Source organism: Toxorhynchites rutilus, chromosome 2, assembly GCF_029784135.1.
Source record: "Toxorhynchites rutilus septentrionalis strain SRP chromosome 2, ASM2978413v1, whole genome shotgun sequence".
Taxonomy (NCBI): domain Eukaryota; kingdom Metazoa; phylum Arthropoda; class Insecta; order Diptera; family Culicidae; genus Toxorhynchites; species Toxorhynchites rutilus.
This window is the reverse complement of record NC_073745.1, coordinates 114,119,886-114,138,194: the sequence shown is the minus strand read 5'-3', so window position 1 is coordinate 114,138,194 and position 18,309 is coordinate 114,119,886. Positions and strand designations below refer to the sequence as shown.

At 37.6% G+C, this 18,309-nt stretch overlaps 1 protein-coding gene across 2 annotated transcripts in view; it reads right to left on the bottom strand.

Moving 5' to 3' along the window:
• LOC129768392 (retinol dehydrogenase 14) overlaps positions 1-1,237 on the bottom strand; it is an 86,066-nt gene extending 84,829 nt beyond the window's left edge. The window contains exon 1 of one of the 2 annotated variants that reach the window (XM_055770025.1): positions 936-1,237. The gene's annotated coding sequence lies outside the window, so the exon portion shown is untranslated. The remainder of the gene's footprint in view (positions 1-935) is intronic. The other variant, XM_055770026.1, reaches the window with a different exon arrangement.
• Positions 1,238-18,309: the final 17,072 nt, after the last annotated feature.

Sequence of the window (18,309 nt, the reverse complement as noted above, 5' to 3'; positions counted from 1 at the left end):
GGACTACTACCTTAAGTCATTCATCGTCACCGGACAGAATACTGCGGCATATTACAATTGTCTGGTATAGTATTCGTTGGGATAATCAGCCATTTCATGCCAAACCGATATACTGGTTCTCAGATTTTCGTGAAAAGTGGTAATTTCGTTCTTTATCGCATAACATTAGACCCGTATTTTTCTATTTTTATATTAGGGTGAGCATTTCCATTTTAGGGTGATCCGAAAAATTAATTTTTCCCTTTTTTTCCGAAACTGACTTTTTTCAAAAATTCATAACTTGTGAACTACTGAACCGATTTAGATGGTTGACATATCAAATTAAAGTTAATTAGCTAGTCTCGGAAAAATGTTACACATGCAAAAATTTTAGGTTTTGATTTTGTCATTATTGATTGTATTTGTTTTTTATAGTTTTAATGGTCTCGGTCACAAGTTATGATTTTTTTTTAAATTCAAGGGGAAAAATATATTTCGAACCCCCCTTAAATGAAAATGGGCACCCTATTGAAAAAATAAAAAAAAAATCCGGGTCTAATATTTTGCGAAAAGGAACAAAACTACCACTTTTCACGAAAATTCGAGAACCACTATATCGGTTTGGCATGGAATGGCTGAATAAAAGTGTGTTTAATGAACTGAAACTGTCGCTAGAAATTGAAGATCAAAATTTTTTGAAACATCAATAATCATAAAATTTACTGTTTCATGCTTCTAGGTTTTGAAATAGTGGTATTCTAAATAACTGTAAGGAAGATCGGTATTATTTTCTATCAAATACCATTACTTTTAGACAATAATCCAAACCGCAATCAATGGCATCCTTTTAACGTTCATCACTTTTATAGCTAATAAAGATCTAAATCGGTCACTTTTAAATTCGCAAATTCCACTCATAATGAAATGATTTCGATTACAAAATTGATACTACTTACCGAATTTGAACATCAACCATCCGTTGATTTTTTTTTCAAGCGCCAGCGTATACCAATTACGAAATTTCTAATACTTCCACATGAGCACTGAGATAAACTATACAAAATCCGCTTTCTAGTCGCTCAGCTGCCTATGGTGAACCACAAGTCAACACTGAATTCCAAACAGAAAATGCATTCGGTTTCGGTGCATTTGCAACGGGGTATACTCGACTTGAACTTGTGGATTGTTGCTCAAGTTCAAGTCGGGCATCGAGCATATTACATTGCTGCATCATGGTAAGTTCGTTCTTTGTTTTAGGATTCAGTGCTGGCTTACAGTTCACCTTTGGGGTAGGGATGGCGGGAATGCCCCCCACCTAAAGGCTTTTTCGAAATTGGCCAACCACATTGGAAAGTCTTCTGTGACTCAACAAAAGCGACAAGTTACTGAGATAATCAGTGTTCCCACATTTACCTAGCGGCAAGAGTATAAAATCAACACTTCGCAACGACAGCAACACAGAAAATGTTGAATTATATAAGAGGTACAGCGAAGATAATAGGGAAGCGGGCAGCATAAAACAAACAACCGAAAGCAGGTTTCCTTTTCACTGCTTGAACAAGCTACTTCAACGACAATAAAGTGGTATCTTCGAACGACAATATCGGAACGTGGAACGAAAAACGTGGATCACGAAGTACGTGGTCTGGAATTCTATACTCAATAATGGAATCCATGTCTGCAGAACCGTATAAGGATTGGTCTCGATTGGATTTAGAATAAAAAGATTTCTTTTGCAATTTTCGATCTAGTAGATAAATAAAAACGAATTAAAAGTATTTCAGTTTATGATTGGACTTACGAAGGTGGTAAATGGCATTGAGGTTCGCTTGCCATAAAATGTTGGTTTTGGCTGATATATGTTCAGATACAGTCAGTAAAAATTTGTATATAAATATTGATGAGCATCTCGTAAAAACATCGTAAATCACATATTTGCTGTTGTTGTTCTGAAGTGATGCATTTCAACGAACATGTGTTTATGTGTAACAAAGAAGATAGTAAAACAAATTAATTCGTTGGAATTTTTGATACATTGTCCAAAACAGTACTGGAAACAGTATTCTACCAGCCCCTTCAAGAGACGTGATACAAATTCTTAACCCTTGCATGGCACCCAACGTACCATATTGCGTTCAGGTGCACTCGTCCTGTTGCATGACTTCGGGAGGCTCTACAGCTGCACCGTGCAACATATATTCATGCAGGCATTCGTGTTTTCCCCGGAATTGACGAACCCATTAGAGGATGACAACTTGCCACTTCCTGGCGTCATGACATGACATCTTCTCAGGAGGAGGTGTTTTCATTAACGAAGTCAGACATCCCAGAAGATAATGAATTGTCAGCTTCACACCAAGGAGAAGTAGTAAGTTTTAACTATTTGGATGCATCGTCATACCAAGTAGTAGATAAAGAACCAACTTCCTCGCCTCAACAACTGAATGCAGTTGAAATTTTGATAAACTGCCAAAATTTGAACCGTATGAAAAGTACACTTAAAATGAATGGCCAAATTTTCTTTTAGTCTCATCGATGTCCTAGATGAAAGGAAGAGGTGTGATAACTACTAACTGCTATTTGCCTATTAATTTTATAGCTTTTAGTACATTATCTGTATTATTATTATGTTTTATCACAATGAAACCGTTTAACTTAATTTTTTTTTTACTTTTTTATTATGTTTCCCCACGAGCTGTGAACGCTAGCGAATATTTCACTTGAAGTGCAACTGATTGCAATTAACACAACCATCCGAGTCATGGAAAAGCCAAAAATCGTGGGCATATGATGAAACAACTAACTGTGGATAATAGAAATCCGATGTGCCCCACGATTTTATTTTAGTCTTATCATTGCCCTAGATTAACGAAGAAAGGGATGTGATAACTATCAACTGCTACTTGTCTAATTATTTTCTAGCTTTTAGTACATTAAACAGTTTAATTTAAAAAGTTGTTTTACTTTTTTTTTATTTTCCAGTTTTTAGTACATTATCGGTATGATTAATATACTTCTCTACAATAAAACCATTCAACCTTTTTTTTATTTTTTTTTATTGCCTAATTTTCTTCGGAAAAGTTTGATGATGTTCTGTGTTCTATTAGTCAAATCAGTTCATTCGATACCGATATTGAGGGGATTACAAAAAATACATACACCTTTTTGAATTTATGTTGTTCATAATGTAGTGTGTTCTCCAAGTCAAGCCATTCAGCCATTCTTTACCGGCGGCGGATTTTTCAAGATAGTGTGATAGTATTATAATGACAGAAGAAATAAAAGTTTATTCCAAATTTCAGATCCATAATTCAAAAGAAACGGAGTCAAATTTTTATTAATGTGGGATAACCGTACAGACATACAAAAATACATGTAAACAGGTCAAATTGAATGAAACCGTTTAAAAAAGTAATTGGCTATTGACGTGGGACTACGTCTAACCGGAATACAGGGGGGGTAAAATGAAAACCTAAACACAGGACATGCAGAAAAAAAAGAAAGATTCCGAATGATTATAACTCGAACGTTTCTTACTGGATCGAAAAGATGTTTGCATCAATTGATAGGGAATCTTTCTACGCGTCTATTCCAATTAAAATCAATAAAATGTTATTTTTCATTAGATAAACAATTGAATAACTGTAAAACGTTAAGCGTTATCTAAACGCTCTAACTACCTCGTTTCAATTGGCCTGATTTACGGTTTCCCCAACACAGCCATCAAAACTAAGCAGCCTTGGGGAAATCGACATTGCATACACATGAAAGTAGGAGGAGTTTTTTGTTCTTATCTCTTTGTTGTTCTGGGGAAATCGGCTTTGCAAATAAATGCAAACTGCGAGTAATTTTGTACTCGCTTGCCTATGTGCAGACTATAACATGTTTCTCCAACATGGTCTTCTGGACTTAGGAACCTGGGAAAATCGTGCAAACACTAGAGGCAAATGAACTTTCAGGTTTCAAGCAAATTCGCGGTTCGGTACGTTCACTTGAGGGATGCAAACTTGAGAGGGAAATGTAAAATAAAATAATCGTTTGATTATTCTTCCGTTCACATATTTCGTAACGTAAACCAAACGTAAAAGGACTGTCGTTTAATTCACTTCTAACGAAGAACATAATCTATAACAATGCATGAATTGACCTTACATGTTGAATCGTTTTACTCACAAAGCAAATATATTGAACAATTTCCGAATTCAATTGAATTCGGAAATTGTTTCATTCAAACAAGAATTTAATCAATACAAACAAGTGATTGCTAAGCTAAGGTAGTCCCACGTCAACCTTGCGGTTGTATCATAGATATAACCCACCCATTGTTTTGTTACAGCGACTATCTTGGATTTGAATTTTCCTAAATAGCTGTGATTCACTGATCAAGCCCCTTCACTTGATACCCAATCCGCCATTTTGGATTTATATGTTTTATTAATAGCTGTGTTCTACTAGTCAAGCCCTTTCATTTGATACCCATATTGATGGGGTTTGAGAAATAACCCACATTGATGGGGCTTTGAGAAATTATGTAATCCGCCATTTTGTAGTTTTATAATGACTACAGAGTTGAAGGTGTGTTCCAAATTTCAGATCAATCGATCAACAGGAAGAGGTTCAAATTTCTATTAATGTGGTAAAGCGCTACAGACAAACATGTTACAAACAGCTGAACTCAACTGTTAAAAACGACTTTGAAAATTACAACTCAAAAACGAAATATAAGATCGTCGTGGAAACCGATAAAATCGTTGAAATCATCCAAGTATACCGGCATGTGAGCACTCGCTCGATTGGCCAGGAACTGTGTATAGACCATAAAAAAGTTTGGAACCATTTGCAGAAGATTGGATTTTTAAAAAAGCTGGATGTATGGGTGCCACATGAGTTGACGCAAAAAAATCTTTTAGACCGAATCAACGCCTGCGATGCACTGCTGAAACTGAACGAATTCGACCGATTTTTGAAGAAGATGGTGACTGGTGATGAAAAGTGAATCAGGTACGACAACCTAAAGCAAAAAAAGTCGTGGTCGAAGTGCGGTGAGCCGGCCCAAACCATCGCCTAGCCCGAATTGACGGCGAGGAAGGTTTTGCTGTGGGTTTGGTGGGATTGAGAATCATCCACTATGAGCTGCTCAACTATGGTTCTCCCCTCAACTCGGTTCTCTACTGTGAGCAGCTTGACCGTTTGAAGCAGGCGATTGACCAGAAATGATCAATAGGAATGGCGTTGTTCTCCACCAGGACAACGCCCGGCATCACACATCTTTGATGACCCGCCAGAAGCTACGGGAGCTCGGATGGGATGTCCTATTGCACCCACCCTATAGTCCGGACCTGGCTCCAAGTGATTATCATCTCTTCCGATCCATGCAAAACGCTCTTGGTGATACTATGTAAGCCTCAAAAGAGGCTTGCGAAAACTGGTTGTCTGAGTTTTTTGCAAATAAGGAGGGGGGGTTTATAAAGGGGAAATAATGAAGTTGCCTTCTAAATGGCAACAAATTTGCGAACAAAACAGAGCATATTTGACTTAAATTGGATAATTTTAAGTATGTTAAATAAAACGTCAAATTTCGATCAGAAATACAGATATTTCTTTTTCCCCAACCCTATAAATTGATTGTTTACCAAGTAACAAACTTCAAAATCATGCTCATTAGATAGAGAATTGAATCATTCATATTTCCACATAATTTATTTTTTCTTGATCGTGACAGAGAAAAGTTATAGGCTGAAACGTGAGCATGGGTCAATATAAGAAAATGTACAGAATTTTGAAATGCAAAAAAGTTGTTCGAATAGAGTTATCGAAGTTATTCGACAGAGAATCATTTTACCTATCTTCCAGCCACAATTTTATTAATCGGAAAAGGGTCTGAGAAAAGTTATTGGCCAAGTTGTATGGGAGAAATTAATTATTTAAAAAAAAATGAAAAAAAGGTGTTTGAAAGGACCCAAAACACATTTTTGAGATAATACTCATTGGATAGAGAATATTTTAATCCATTTTCAGTCAAATTGGCCGAAAAAGAGTCTGAGAAAAGTAATGGGTCAGAACGTAAACAAATTTTGGGAGGGAAACTAATAAATTCGAAGAAAATTGGAAAAAAAAGTTAATTGAAAGGACCCAAAAGACATTTTCGAGATAATACTCATTCGATAGAGAATTTTTTTAACTATGTTTAGCCAACTTTGGTCGAAAAAGGATCTAAGAAAAGTTGTAGGCCAAAACCTGTCCAACATGTATGGGTGAAATAAATTAATTTAAAGAAAATTAAAAAAAAGTTATTTAAAAGGGCCTAAAACACATTTCCGAGATAGTACTCATTCGATAGAAATATTTTTATTTATCTTTAGCCAAATTTTCATTGGTCGGAAAAGGGTATGAGAAAATGAGTTGTTGGCCAAAATGTTCACGAGTTGTACGGGGGAAAAGGTCTGGCTGGGTAAGGAAGTAAAAGTGTCATCAAACCCATCACCAGCTCTGTGGAAAATATTGTTCAGAAATTTTGACCATTTTTCGAATCCCTATGTCATTCACCATAGGATCTATTGTAAAAGACGTACCTTTCAATTTTTGGCACGCCATACTCAATAGCTTCGAGATAAAAATTTGAAAAAAAATTCTATGTACATTTCACTATGATATATCGAGAAATATAATCAAAAGATAAATTCCTGAAACATTGACGTACTAAAAAAATCTTTAGAGATTCAGTACTACTCCAATTCGTATTTTAATGTGTTCCTATGCCTTTTATGGATATGTGTGATTTTTTAAAGAATTTTAACAATGTTGAACGGTACAAAAAACAGGAAGTGGGTTATATCAATGGTATAACCGCAAGGATAACGTAGGACTATCGTTGATTTAGAGATCATTTGTTTGAAGTTGAATCTAAGTCCATTCTGAATGAATGAATAAATGAACATTTGGAGGACTTCGAAAACGATAGCGTTACGTTGGTGGCACAAGGTTTTATGCATCCAATATTGGATACAGAAAACCTTGTTCTGAAGAATAATCTTCAGAAGCTTTCCTGCTAATTACACTTAATTGAAAATTACAAAATCAAATGTACTTGGTCGCTGTGTTATATGGTTAGAAAACATTAAAATAAACTCTTTCACATGAATGTATTTTTCAAATCCCAGGGGAACTGGCAGATTATTTTTCAGCAACGATTAGATCCTTCCGGAATTTTCTCGATGCTGAATGGCATCCAAACGAAGAGTTCCGCGCGTGTACGTGTGTGTGTGGCGGCTGCTCCGATGTCTTCCCGGGGAACCGTTTGTGGCATCACTCTCCTCCTGATGGGTTCCCTTCTGGCCTAAGGTGCACAAACAGGCTCTTGGTGACAGCATTCATCCGCGCTTTCATGATAAACGAAGAGCTTCACCACAACAGCGACAACATGCTCTAATCGCTGTTCAATTATAACTGAGTGGATTTCCGAGCGGCGCTCGCTTATATACCGATTGGTGATTTCAATAGCCTGTTTTGAAAGCAATTTTAAGGCTATTGAAACAAGTTTTTGGATCAAAAAGTAACAAGTATATAACGCGTAGACATTTTATCTTTCGAATGAAGTGTTTATCATACAATTTCGTTCAGTTGTTTAGGAGCTATTAACACACAAAATCTCGGTCTCCGGCGTAACGCTTTCGTTTTCGAAACTTTGATTTTACACCCCGGTATAGAAATGAAAGACGTAGTCCTACGTCAAAAAAATCGAGAAGTTGTATCCGAGACACGACCGCTTAGGACGTAGGACTACGCAACTACGCGAGAACAATACACTCATTGGTCAATGCACGCATTGCACTGAGTATTTATATCAATGCACGCATTGCACTGAGTATTTAACGAGAGGCATGTTCCGTGCATCGCCATTCAACGAGCATCAAACACGCGTCTTACAAATGCACACAGTTTCAGCGATAAAAATGAAACATCGCGAGAATAACCGTTTATGAAAAATCGATTCTCGACTATCGGTCAAAACCGTCAACATAGCTAGGAGCTCGTTGCATCAGAACAGAACCGATGCGCACGAGAGCAAATACGAATGACAACTAAAAGTATCGAAGGTGTACTATTCACATGTACAGGAAATGAACAAGTGAAAAAAACAAGTAGCACACACAAAGCCAAACACTGATGGCTAGAAGCGACCTATAATCATTTGCACTTTTCAATTTTTTCGCCTGCTTTGCCATGGCTCGGATGGTTGTGTTCATTGCAATTCCAGATGCACTTCAAGTGAAATATTCGCTAGCGCTCACAGCTCGAGGGGAAACATAAAACACAAAACGAGCAGAATAAGCGACCTTCGTTGTTTCGGGCACAGAAAGATTCTGAGAATTTTCCTCAGAGGAGATGCAATACTTATACGCAAGTGACAGCTTACTTACTATCCCCCTTCGTTGTTTCTATTCTAGCGGCTGCATAAGTTGTCCATTATTGACAGTTCTGTTCGGGAAAACACAAAAATGGACAGAACAAATGTATGGTGAAATGAGAATGCTTCCAATTTTTATCAATTTAAACTATATACAAACTACAGGATTGTAATGTATAGCATATAAAACAAATCTTAGAAAATTTCCGATTCCATTGCTATGGAAATCTTTAAAATCCGTTCGCAGCAAAAACAGTAATTAACGTTAACTTTATTTCATAAAAACGTGACCTGTTTTACGATTTGGCACCCTTAATGTAAGACGTAATCCTACGTCAAAATATATATTCCCAAATTAAGATTTTTTTTAAGAATTTTGAAACTGTTTTTATTTATATTCGTATGTGTTTTCTGATTTTTTTTTTCCAAAAACTTCGAGAGCTACACGGTACGAAAATATTCATTAAGTTTAAAAATTCTTTTTCATCCTTTTTTTTTGTTTTCCTGAACTTTATTTGATATTGTATTCATGGGTTCGTAAAAAGTTCCCCAACCATTATCACCAGCACTATGGACATACCAAACTAGAAAATTAGATAATTCTCCTATATGGTTCACTATAAGAGCGAAAAAATGAGTTTTTCTTTATTTCTCCATACTCAATAGACTTGGAAATGAAAATTTGAGAAAACTCAAAGTACATCCACTATGGTGTATCGCGACAAATTATAACAAAATTCTATCCCCCGCGTAAAAAAATCTTGGGTGTACATATAGAATTTATTGGAATTTTCAAAACTATTTTTCGATTATTGTACAGGCACCACTGAAAGTCGACGGCTTGACTCCCTTTGTCGAGTAACTGCTACAGCTGGTATTGAGTGGACTGTATGTGGATTTACTTGAAGCCGATCTGGCTTCTGCTGAGATCCAATCGGTGTCCAAAGGGGAATATTGTTGGTCAGTTCCGCCGATGGATTCGAAAGGAGAGGAATGATGATAATTAGGGTAAATCGTTTAGAACAATGATAATCAGGGCAATTCGTTGTGTTCAAGTTGGGAGCAAACGTGAAATATCAGCGAATATCCAAGTTATCCACAACAAACAATATATTTACAGCCAATTACGTAAAATCTCGATCACATTTAATTGCCCATGAAAGCGTTTCTGCAACTCCCGGGGAGCTTGTTCTTCCCAACGCGACGACCAAAACAAAGATTTTGACGTTTTGTGTGCTCCAGATGTTGGCACAAAAAACATGGCCTCCTGTCATGGGGCTGGCTTAGAATGAGGGAAACCTCCAAAGAGCAATTCTGATACGTGTACACATAGTCCTACGTCTTAAGGCAGTATTCTAGTCTAGAGGTTCATGCGATAGCGACATCTTAACTGATTCAGAATCTGTTCGAATTTTTGACGTAGGACTACGTCTAACCGGAAGATATAGGGGGTGAAATGGAAATCTAGGCACTGAACAAGTAGGAAAAAATGCAAGATTTGGAACGCTTATAAATCGAGCATTTCTCAATAGAACGCAAAGGTTTTTGCATCAATTGATAGGAAATATATCTACGCATCTATCATAACAAATAACATTTCATTTTTCTTGAGATAAATAATTGAATAATTGTGAAATATCAAGCATTGTCCAAATGCACTATGTGCCCATTTTTGATTGGTCCATTTTGTGCTCCTCAAATCGTACCGACCAAAACGGGCAACCAGAGCAGCAGCGAAATAGAATGAAGCACGATTGGAGAGGAAAAAGAAAAAAAATGAACGAAACATTGGTCGCAGTCTCACACATGCGTAATTCTCGAGCCAGCCAGTCAGCTTAAAAATCCCCGCTCCGCTGCCGTAACGATAATTCTCATTCAAACCGTACACCACATCGATTCGCATCACAACACTTCAACAAACCAACCCAAGCAGCCATGTCTGGACATGGTAAAGGAGGAAAAGTGAAGGGAAAGGCAAAATCCCGCTCGAACCGTGTTGGTCTGGAGTTCCCCGCAAGGGTAGCTAGGTACGCGAGCGCTTTAGTACCAGTGCACCAGTCCACCTAGCCAGCGTTGTATAGTTTCGGCCGCCGTAGTGATCGAGTTAGCTGGCAAAGCTGCTCGCGACGCTAAGAAAACCCGCATTCGGAACAGAACACATTCGGTTCGGTGGACTTCAAGACAACAGGCAGTTGCAGCGAGTGGCGAGTGACAAACGCAATCGCAAAACGGCAGCAGGTAGCAGAAGAAAAAAAAGTTTGTTCTTTATACAAACTGCTTTGGTGGCAAATCCAGAACAAGGCGGCATCGAGGGCGTTCGAAATGGTTTTTTTCAAAACCACGAGTACTAAGTTTTCTAAATTGGAACCATTCCATGAAACACGGCGCTTATCAGGGCCATTAAACCTTTGAAAAAAGAGTTTACGAAATACAGTTCAATGCTTTCTAAAATAATATTCAAAATAATAATAAAATACAAGTTGATTTTTTCATAATTTGTTTGCCAGGATATGATGAGTATGTGAATTTGGCAGTTGTTCTGAGCTTATTGATAGTTGGGGACTTTCCTGATCATTCACTCGTGTTGGCTTGCAAAGCTGCTCACGACAATAAGAAAACCCGCCTACAGAACAGAGCACATTCGGTTCGGTGGCAACAACTAGTTTCAGCGAGTGGCAAACGCAATCGCAAAACGACAGCAGGTAGAAGAAGGAAAAAGTTTGTTTATACAGACTGCTTTGGTGGCAAAACCAGCCACCGTAAAACACGGCGCTTTTCAGGGCCATTAAACCTTTCAAAGAAGATTTATGAAAAGTTTTTCACAACACCAATTCATTCTTAAGTGACTTAATATGACATATAATATAAACTGATTTATTTTGTTTATGCTTGTTCTTGAACTTATTGGTGGTTGGGGTTTTAAATTGATCATTCAGTTTTTACAAACCCATGCATGGTTTCCGAATTAAAAGTGGCTTCAAATTACAACACATTGTATAGTCCTACGTCACTCCGGTTATGTCCCCGACATTACCCACCCGTCTTTTTTTTATTTTTTTTATTACCTAATTTTTAAAAAATTTTGATGATGTTCTGTGTTCTATTAGTCAAATCAGTTCATTCGATACCGATATTGAGAGGATTATAAAAAATACATACACCTTTTTGAATTTATGTTGTTCATAATGTAGTGTATTCTCCAAGTCAAGCCATTCAGCCATTCTTTACCGGCGGATTTTTCAAGATAGTGGAATAGTATTATAATGACAGCAGAAATAAAAGTTTATTCCAAATTTCAGATCAATAATTCAAAAGGAACGGAGTCAAATTTTTATTAATGTGGGATAACCGTACAGACATACAAAAATACATGTAAACAGGTCAAATTGAATGAAACCGTTTAAAAAAGTAATTGGCTATTGACGTGGGACTACGTCTAACCGGAATACAGGGGGGGGGTAAAATGAAAACCTAAACACAGGACATGCAGAAAAAAAAGAAAGATTCCGAATGATTATAACTCGAACGTTTCTTACTGGATCGGAAAGATGTTTGCATCAATTGATAGGGAATCTTTCTACGCGTCTATTCCAATTAAAATCAATAAAATGTTATTTTTCATTAGATAAACAATTGAATAACTGTAAAACGTTAAGCGTTATCTAAACGTTCTAACTGCCTCGTTTCGATTGGCCCGATTTACGGTTTCCCCAACACAGCCATCAAAACTAAGCAGCCTTGGGGAAATCGATATTGCATACACATGAAAGTAGGAGGAGTTTTTTGTTCTTATCTCTTTGTTGTTCTGGGGAAATCGGCTTTGCAAATAAATGCAAACTGCGAGTAATTTTGTACTCGCTTGCCTATGTGCAGACTATAACATGTTTCCCCAACATGGTATTCTGGACTTAGGAACCTGGGAAAATCGTGCAGACACTAGATGCAAATGCACTTTCAGGTTTCAAGCAAATTCGCGGTTCGGTACGTTCACTTGAGGGATGCAAACTTGAGAGGGAAATGTAAAATAAAATAATCGTTTGATTATTCTTCCATTCACATATTTCGTAACGTAAACCAAACGTAAAAGGACTGTCGTTTAACTCACTTCTAACGAAGAACATAATCTATAACAATGCATGAATTGACCTTACATGTTGAATCGTTTTACTCATAAAGCAAATATATTGAACAATTTCCGAATTCAATTGAATTCGGAAATTGTTTCAGGTCCTGACCGAATTTCACCGGTTTTCATAAAAAATATTGACATCTGTATTAACTCGTCCACTTTTATGGTTATTCATTAGGGTATTGGAATCAGAGAGGTTCCAAAAATTATGGAAAAACTCCTTTCTTATACTAATCTTCAAATCCGGTAATAGATCCGATGTAAGAAATTATCGTGTAGTAGCAATTATTTCTTGCATTTCAAAACTCTTTGGAGCCATAATGAACCGAAAACTTTTTCAACAACTAAAGACACGAACTACGAATACACGGTTTTTTCAAAGCATGCTCAACAATAACAATATTGCTGGAATTTGTCACATTAACTTGGAATGCAATGGATAATGGTAATCAAGTTGAAACTCTATACACTAACTGTAGTGAAGCTTTCGATCGTGTTGGTTTACCATTACTCCTCCTTAAACTTCAAAAAATAGGAATAGCAGTCAAACTATTGAAATGGCTAGAATCATATTTGACTGACCGCATGCAAATAGTCAGATTTAATGGGAAAATTTCGAAACCAATATTTGTTATACCTGGAGATCCTCAAGGCTCTCATTTGGGACCACCTTTGTTCATTTTATTTGTTAACACATTAATGTTTTTTAATCGTTTATTTTCACAGGCTCAGTTACATAAGTTTAAAGGAGCCAAACTCCTCACTGTATTGTTACAAGTATATATAAACATTTTTCCTTAATTCTAATGTTAATGATGTAGAAAAACCGATTACTCGCGGTCCACTCGAGTTTAGAAGTGTGACATATTTTCCTCAGGAAAAGGAAGGGTTATAAGGATATGTTGACAATGTTCACACTAACATTCATCACACTCATTTCTTAAGCCTATCTTATATCTAATATGTATTTACATTTCACCTTATACTATTGTTAGTAAGAAGGGATTTGATTTCTCGCGAAGGAAAAGTAGAATACAAGGATATAGAGACAATCAGACACGAAGATCGATAACTTTTAGGAATACATATATTTAGGACATGTAATCAAGGTCTAGCCTAGGTTAACATATTAAGGACCGGAAAGAAATCTGTAAGACATACGCCTGGGACCGCACGTTTTGTCTTGTGTGAAGTTAGCAGATGAAAGTTCAGCGGATAAAAGAATTTGTTGCGTGCAAATTTCTGTTCAACGTCTTGGTGGATTTCATGAATAATGAATTATTTCAGTAGAAATATTGGGTTGGGGAAATAGAAATGTCGTATATTGTCAATATATGGCAACACTTAAACATATCTTGTGTTGTACTTATCGCATCGGGTCATACAATACGGCTATTTAAAGACAATAATCTGTGCTACAAGTGTCGTTTTGACAGTGTTGTGATTGTCCTTTTCAGTCTCAAGTTATAGCGCGTCAAAGATGGAGTACACCAAGCAATAAATTCGCCATATTTTACGCTTTTACTACCAGCGAGGTAAAACTGCATCGAAGGCGACCAAAAATTCGTGGACCCGATACTGTAACGACTCACACAGCACAGCGTTGGTTTGATCGATTTCTTTCTGATGTAGTGACTGTCGAAGATACACCCCGTACTGGTAGGAAGATCGTCGTGGAAACCAATGAAATCGTTGAAATCATCCAAGTATACCGGTATGTGAGCACTCGCTCGATTGGCCAGGAACTGTGTATAGACCATAAAAAAGTTTGGAACCATTTGCAGAAGATTGGATTTTTAAAAAAGCTGGATGTATGGGTGCCACATGAGTTGACGCAAAAAAATCTTTTAGACCGAATCAACGCCTGCGATGCACTGCTGAAACTGAACGAATTCGACCGATTTTTGAAGAAGATGGTGACTGGTGATGAAAAGTGAATCAGGTACGACAACCTATAGCAAAAAAAGTCGTGGTCGAAGTGCGGTGAGCCGGCCCAAACCATCGCTAAGCCCGGATTGACGGCGAGGAAGGTTTTGCTGTGTGTTTGGTGGGATTGGAAGGGAATCATCCACTATTAGCTGCTCAACTATGGTTCTCCCCTCAACTCGGTTCCCTACTGTGAGCAGCTTGACCGTTTGAAGCAGGCGATTGACCAGAAATGATCAATAGGAATGGTGTTGTTTTCCACCAGGACAACGCTCGGCCTCACACATCTTTGATGACCCGCCAGAAGCTACAGGAGCTCGGATGGGATGTCCTATTGCACCCACCCTATAGTCCGGACCTGGCTCCAAGTGATTATCATCTCTTCCGATCCATGCAAAACGCTCTTGGTGATACTATGTAAGCCTCAAAAGAGGCTTGCGAAAACTGGCTGTCTGAGTTTTTTGCAAATAAGGAGGGGGGGTTTATAAAGGGGAAATAATGAAGTTGCCTTATAAATGGCAACAAGTTTGCGAACAAAACAGAGCATATTTGACTTAAATTGGATAATTTTAAGTATGTTAAATAAAACGTCAAATTTCGATCAGAAATACGACATTTCTTTTTCCCCAACCCTATAAATTGATTGTTTACCAAGTAACAAACTTCAAAATCATGCTCATTAGATAGAGAATTGAATCATTCATATTTCCACATAATTTATTTTTTCTTGATCGTGACAGAGAAAAGTTATAGGCTGAAACGTGAGCATGGGTCAATATACGAAAATGTACAGAATTTTGAAATGCAAAAAAGTTGTTCGAATAGAGTTATCGAAGTTATTCGACAGAGAATCATTTTACCTATCTTCCAGCCACAATTTTATTAATCGGAAAAGGGTCTGAGAAAAGTTATAGGCCAAGTTGTATGGGAGAAATTAATTATTTAAAAAAAATTGAAAAAAAGGTGTTTGAAAGGACCCAAAACACATTTTTGAGATCGACTCATTGGATAGAGAATATTTTAATCCATTTTCAGTCAAATTGGCCGAAAAAGAGTCTGAGAAAAGTAATGAGTCAGAGCCAAGCAAACCATTTGTCATGACAATTGTCATGCGAAAATGCGAAAACAGAATAGAAACATACGGTATGAGGCATGATGTCGACGCCAACCTCTCTCAGTTTCTATTCTGTTTTCGCATTTTCGCATGACAATTGTCATGACAAATGGTTTGCTTGGTCAGAACGTAAACAAATTTTGGGAGGGAAACTAATAAATTCGAAGAAAATTGGAAAAAAAAAGTCCCATAAGACATTTTCGAGATAATACTCAATCGATAGAGATTTTTTTTAACTATGTTTAGCCAACTTTGGTCGAAAAAGGATCTAAGAAAAGTTGTAGGCCAAAACCTGTCCAACATGTATGGGTGAAATAAATTAATTTAAAGAAAATTTAAAAAAAGTTATTTAAAAGGGCCTAAAACACATTTCCGAGATAGTACTCATTCGATAGAAATATTTTTATTTATCTTTAGCCAAATTTTCATTGGTCGGAAAAGGGTATGAGAAAATGAGTTGTTGGCCAAAATGTTCACGAGTTGTACGGGGGAAAAGGTCTGGCTGGGTAAGGAAGTAAAAGTGTCATCAAACCAAATCACCAGCTCTGTGGAAAATATTGTTCAGAAATGTTGACCATTTTTCGAATCCCTATGTCATTCACCATAGGATCTATTGTGAAAGACGTACCTTTCAATTTTTGGCACGCCATACTCAATAGCTTCGAGATAAAAATTTGAAAAAAAATTCTATGTACATTTCACTATGATATATCGAGAAATATAATCAAAAAATAAATTCCTGAAACATTGACGTACTAAAAAAATTCTTTAGAGATTCAGTACTACTCCAATTCGTATTTAAATGTGTTCCTATGCCTTTTATGGATATGTGTGAATTTTTAAAGAATTTTAACAATGTTGAACGGTACAAAAAAAAATCGAGAAGTTGTATCCGAGACACGACCGCTTAGGACGTAGGACTACGTAACCTTTTTTTTCAATTTGTTGGTTTATCATATCGGATATTATTTGCGAATACGTCGAGATTTTATAAATAACTCTGTAGTAAAAAGTTCCGGAGACCCTGAAAAGGTTTAATGGCTTGCGTGGTTTTGTAGAATAATTTCGAGAAGCAACAATTCTTTCTTACCTTTGCGAGAACAATACACTAATTGGTCAATGCACGCATTGCACTGAGTATTAATATCAATGCACAGTTTGCACTGAGTATTTAACGAGAGGCATGTTCCGTGCATCGCCATTCAACGAGCATCAAACACGCGTCTAACAGATGCACACAGTTTCAACGATAAAAATTAAACATCGCAAGAATAACCGTTTATGAAAAATCGATTCTCGACTCTCGGTCAAAACCGTCAACATAGCTAGGAGCTCGTTGCATCAGAACAGAACCGATGCGCACGAGAGCAAATACGAATGACAACTAAAAGTATCGAAGGTGTACTATTCACATGTACAGAAAATGAACAAGTGGAAAAAAACAAGCAGCACACACAAAGCCAAACACTGATGGCTAGAAGCGACCTATAATCATTTGCACTTTTCTCTTTTTTCGCCTGCTTTGCATTGGCTCGGATGATTGTGTTCATTCCAATGCCAGATGCACTTCAGGTGAAATATTCGCTAGCGTTCACAGCTCGAGGGGAAACATAAAACATGAAACGTGAAACATAAAACGTGAAATGTGTTCAAGCTGTGCCGGCCGCTACAGTCATTATCATTACAACAGTTGATGTTGTTATTTACGTTTGCTCTTCGTTACTAAAAATATCGATCCGCGAAGGTGTCTCGTTGCTCTATTGTGTTCAAGTTGGGAGCAAACGTGAAATATCAGCGAATATCCAACTTATCCACAACAAACAATATATTAGGCTGTCAAAAAAGTCCTGCGGTATTTTTTTTTGAATTTTCATTTGTTCCCAACGAGATGCCAACTTCATAATACCCCTTTTATAGAAGCTCGCTTCCTTATTGGCAAAAAACTCGGATAGCCAATTTTCACAGGCCTCTTTTGTGGCTAACTTCTAACTACCTAGCTCGTTCGCCATGGACAAAAACAGGTGGTAGTCACTTGGTGCAAGGTCCGGACTATACGGCGGATGCAAAAGAACCTCCCATCCGAGCTCCCGGAGCTTCTGGCGCGTCACCAAAGAAGTGTGTGGCCTGGCGTTGTCCTGATGGAAGACAATGCGGCCTCTGTTTATCAAAGATGGTCTCTTCTTCATGAGTGCTACCTTCAAGCGGTCCAGTTGTTGGCAGTACATGTCCGAATTGAGCGTTTGGCCATAGGGAAGCAGCTCATAATAGATTATTCCTTGACAATCCCACCAAACACACAGCAGAACCTTCCTGGCCGTTAATGAGGGCTTGGCCACCGTCTGAGCCGCTTCAGCGGGCTTCGACCACGACCGTTTGCGCTTCACGTTATCGTAAGTGACCCACTTTTCATCGCCAGTCACCATCCGCTTCAGAAAGGGGTCGATTTTGTTGCGATTCAGCAGCGATTCACATGCGTCGATACGGTCAAAGATGTTTTTTCGTCAACGTGTGTGGCACCCATACATCGAGCTTCTTTGTGAATCCAAGCTTCTTCAAATGGTTAATAACGGTTTGATGACTTATCCCCAGCTCTTGGCCGATGCTACGGCTGCTACTATGCCGGTCTTTCTCGGCTAATTCAGCGATTTTGTAGCAATTTTCGACGACAGGCCTCCCGGAGCGTGGCGCATTCGACGACCTCCACACCAGAACGAAAACGTTGAAACCATCGTTGTGCGGTGGAAATGGAAACTG